This window comes from Trichechus manatus, unplaced genomic scaffold (assembly GCF_000243295.1).
Source record: "Trichechus manatus latirostris isolate Lorelei unplaced genomic scaffold, TriManLat1.0 scaffold00045, whole genome shotgun sequence".
Lineage (NCBI taxonomy): Eukaryota > Metazoa > Chordata > Mammalia > Sirenia > Trichechidae > Trichechus > Trichechus manatus.
Genome location: NW_004443981.1, coordinates 17,919,651 through 17,924,802, shown reverse-complemented (window position 1 = coordinate 17,924,802; position 5,152 = coordinate 17,919,651).

Here is a 5,152-nt window from a genome sequence, read left to right as displayed (position 1 = left end):
GCACTTCCTTACATCCTTTCCTCAACTCCCATCATTCTCGGAGCCCTTCCTTACTTCTTTCCTCAACTCCCATCATTCTCGGAGCACTTCCTTACTTTCTGGTACAGCAAGATGTTGAGTTTACCTTGCTTCAACCATCTCTCCAAGGAGCCCTGGTTCCTTTTAGGAGAGAAGTGGTGAGAAAACAAGATGGAGGCCCCAGAGGTGCGTGTTGCTAGCAGGATAACATTGTTTCCAGAGCTGGAAGAGACGTGTATGTATATACACGCACATGCACTCATACACGGGGCATTGGTGGTTCAGTGGTAGAATTTTCATCCTCCGTGCGGGAGACGAAGGCTCAGTTCCCGGCCAAATCACCTTATGTGCAGCCACCACTCGTCTGTCAGTGGGGGCTGGCATGTGGCCATGATGCTGAACAGGTTTCAGTGGAGCTTCTAGGGTAAGATGGACTAGGAAGAAAGGCCTGGTGATCTACTTCTGAAAATTGGCCAGTGAAAACCCTGTGGATCGCAATGGTCTGACCCACAGCTGATCATGGAGATGGCACAGGACTAGGCAGTATCTCGTTCTTTTCATACATGGCGTTGCCATGAGTCAGGGCCCATCTCAACAGCAGCTGACAACGACATTCGCACACGCACATCTGTCTCTATTTCTATATTTACCTATATTTAAAACTATGAATTTGTAGTGATAGGTCCAGTTTCAATCCAACTATTCTAGCCAGCCCCTTTCCTTGTTTGCAACTGTCTCTTCCAACAGAGAGGAACCTAGCACTCTTTGTTCTCAATGTATTATTTGCTCAGCCTCCTCTCCCCTCCGGCCTTGAAGGCCAAAGCCCCAGCCCTGCCTGCCCTTCTAGGCTGTAAAAGGGCAAGGGAAAGGGGAGGAGGAAAGAGGAAGCTAGGTGTTAAGAACGGAAGGCTCTGAGATTTTACTCTACTTGCAAGCTAGCAAACGAGCTGGCCACAGTTTCATGGATTCTGGCAGAAGACATGAGACTCCTGGATCAGAGACAAAGATCACAGCAGGTAGCATGAGCTTCATGTTCGCTTTGGTTCCTCTTCTCACCCAAGTCCAACGGGACAATGGGGAGTGGCTCAGTGAGGAACCCTGAGTTTAGCAATCTGCAATCCGTCAAAGGGACTGCTAGCAAACTTGCAGTCCCTGGGTGCTAATCAAAAGGTGATTGAGCATTTGAGTCTACCCAGAGGCACCTTGGAAAAAAGGCCTGACAATCTACTTTGGAAAAATCAGCCATTGAAAACCCTATGGAGCACAATCTGCTCTGATGCACATGGGGTTACCAGGAGTCGGAGTCAACTCCATGGCAACTGGTAGTGGGCTAGCAAACTTGTCCAATCTCTTCCCCAGAGGGAAGTATTCTCTTTATTATCCTGGACAGCAAATAAATCTGTCGTCTGCCTGGAGGGAGACACTTCTTCTGTCTTCCAAGGTTATCTGCTATACAAACATCCCTGAACAGAGAGTCAGTGCCTCTGCTTGGAAGACTAGCGGAAACCAGGAAATCCACAGAGAACTGCCCCTCAACACTGAGTGTATGTTTCTTAGTTTTTATGTGAGAATAGCATACGCTGTGTGTCTGACTGCAATTTGCTTTTCCTAGTCCTTTTTGTCAATAATATGACTTGAGATCCACTCATGCTGGTATGTATAAATCGGATTCTTTTAAACTGCTGTGTAGTAGTCCATGGTTTATTTGGCCATTTGCTATTGATGGACATTTAATTTAGTTCCATGTGTCTCAGTTACTAACTACCAGTCCTGCAATGAATATCCTTGAACTGGCTGCCCTGGGCACATATGTGAGTATGCTTCTAGTAGATACCAAAAGGAGCATTTGCTGGGTCCAGATAGGTGCATTTTTAAATAGACTATTTTTTAGAACAGTTTTAGATTTACAAAAAATTTGAGAAAATAGTATAGAGAGTTCCTATATACCCCAGACCCAGTTTCCGCTAATGTTAACATCTTACATAAGTGTGGTACATTTGTCACAACTAATGAACCAGCAGTGACACTATCATTAACTGAAGTCCACACTTTGTTTAGGTTTCCTTCATTTTTCTCCAATGTCCTTTTTCTGGTCCAGGATCGTGTCCAGGATACCGCATCACATTTAGTAGCCTTGTCTCCTTAGGCACGTCTTGACTGTGATGGTTTCTCAGACTTTCCTTTTTGATGACCTTGACAGTGTTTTGAAGAGTACTGGTAGGTATTTTGTAGAATGTCCCTCTATTGGAATTTGATATTTTTATCATGATTAGGCTGGGCTTATGGGTTTTTGGGAGGAAGATCACAGAATAAAATGCCCTTCTCATCACATCATATCAAGTACCTATTATCGACATGACTTACGGCTGTTGATGTTGACCTTGATCACCTGGCTGAAGTGGTGGTTGTCAGGTTTCTCCACTGTAAATTTACTTTTTCCCTCTTTAGAGGGAAGTCACTCTGTGCAGCCCGCACTTAAGTCATGGGGAGTTATGTTCCCCCCTCCCTGAGGGCAGAGCGTCACGTATTTGGAATTCTGCACAGGAGAGTTGACTCTTCTCACCCATTTATTTATTTAATTATTTTATTATATAATTATGGACTCATAGATATTTACTTTATACTTTGAGTTATGATCCAATGCTACTTTCTTTTGTTGCTCCATTTGTTCCAGCTTTGGCCAGTGGAAGGTCTTTTAGTTGGCGCCTGTGTCCCTTGACATACCTGCATCAGTGTTTTAGTTTTTGAGCACTTCCTTTCTGACAGTGCAAGATGCTTATCTTGTATGTTTCTTGCCCCAGTTCTAGAATCAGCCATTTCTCAAGGAACCCTGGTTGCATGTCACACCCCTATGGAAACTCCGTTTCAGCTGATTAGCAGATCTCATCGTGGAGGTGATGACATCATTACTGAACTGCCAACCCACTGAGAATCATGGCCCAGCCGAGCTGACAAAGAACCTTAACCGTCACAGTTATCTTTTTTATATATCACTGGATTTGATTCACTAATGTTTTGTTTTGAATTTTAAAGTTTATGTTCGTGAGAGTTCATGGAACTTTTCTCCAAGTTTTAGTTTATCAGTTATGTTTACCTTGTAAACAAGTTGCAAAGAGTTCCCTCTTTTTCCTCTAGAAGACATTGTGTAAGACTGATGTTATTTCCCACATTTGAATCTTTTTTTTTTTTTTTTAATAATTTTTATTCTTCTTGTCATCAGTTTTCATGAATCCATTGATACCAGTTATTTAAAAATCCAACACCAATACCTAGGTCACTGTTGGGTTTATTCTTTACAATCTTTTTTTTTTTTTCCTGTCATTGTTTGGTCTTGTGTCCTGGCATGCCTGTTAATTTTTTATTGAATGCTGGACATTTCGTATGAAAAAGAGTAGAGGTTCTGGAAGATATATTACTCCAGAGAGTACTTTTGATCTTTGTCAAGGTGATAGGTGGAAAATGGCATCCTAGCATAGCTTCATTTGCATTGCTCATTCTGAGTGAGACTGAGCATCTTTTCAGCTGTTTTAAGAACATTTGTATTTTCTTTGTTTTGAGCAGTATGTTGATATTCTTTTCCCATCTTCTACTGGTTTGTTGACCTACTTCTCATTTGCAGGTGTCTGTATAAAGGCAATTAACCCTTTGAGATATGGCTAAGAAATTTTTTTTTCCATGAATTTTTTCACTTTTTGACATGCATACATTTTAAATTTCTGTACAGACACATTTATCAAGGTTCCATCATCTTTTATCAGTAGTGCCAAAAAAACCAACCAACCAACCCCGCTTCCGTTGAGTCGATTTCGACTCATAGTGACCCTATAGGACAGAGTAGAACTGCCTCATAAAGTTTCCAAGCAGCTGCTGGTGGATTCGAACTGCCAACCTTTGGTTAGCAGCCAAGCTCTTGACCGCCGCACCACCAGGGCTCCAGGAGTAGTGCAGTAAGCTCCTAACTGGACTTTCTACTTCTGCCCTTTCCACCTCCTTCCCCCAAGTCTGTTTTCAACATTGATTCTAGAATAGTCTGGTTCACATTTCCTTGTCTCTCTCAGAGGAAAGCCCAACCAAGTCCCTCCTGCCCCCCCCCGCCCCGGGCACTTCCACTTTCTCAGATCACTGGGTTCTTTCTCATTCACTACATTCTCTTCCCTCCCTTCCTTTTGGTGTCCTAGAAGGCTATGTGTCTATGTGAACAACGCTCCCATGTCACACTCAGCGTTTGCTAACAGTAGACACCATGGCATGGTGCATATTCATCTGTTACATGTTACTTCCTCTACGACCCCCACCCCCCCGCCCGCCGCAAACAGGAACATGTTCGCTCCTCCAACGCCTTTATTTGGTGCGCAGCTGCATCCCTGGTCTGTGGGGTGAGCAGTGCGCCTCAAAATATGTTACGCGAATTAATTAACGGTTTCGGGATTTTGTGTCCTATTTAAAACTTTCCTTACGAATAAATTTTTTAAAAATCTCCCAGGGTTTCTCTTCTATGGTTTCGTTTCTTGCAGGTAAAACAGGGGAGTCCTAGACAGGCAGGGATGGGAGGCAGAGCCTCCCCGGGGTTCTCGCTTTCCTTCCCCGCTCGCTCTCCGCTGTCCCGGCCCCCCGCTCCTCCACCGTCTCCCCTTCTTTCTCGCATAATCCCACCCTCCCTCTCCTTCTCCACCTCCTCCCACTTCTACCCCAAGCCCCCTAATCCGCTCTCGCTGCTGCCCCTCCCCGCCTGCTCCCCTCCTCCTTCCGGTCTTCTCCCCCCACCAGCGGCCCGCCTCGCCTCGCCCACACTGGGCGATCAGGACCTCTGGGCGTGAGGAAAGACGCGAACCGAGGGAGAAGCCAGGGCCTGTCGCTCGCGAGAACCCAACGGTCGCCGCGGTCCGCGCGGGAAGACGCGCCGCCAGACTCCGCCCCGTCCGGGGTTTGAACCGGAGGCCCCGCCCCCGTCCGGAATTTGCCTGGAGGCCCCGCCCCCGTCCGGAATTTGCCTGGAGGCCCCGCCCTGCCCGGGGTTTGAAATGGAGGCCCCGCCCCCTACCGGAATTTGACCGGAGGTCCCGCCCACTTCCGCAGCCAATCAGCGGGCGCAGGGCGCGGCCGGCGCCGGTGACCCTTTGTGGCCGCCGAATGG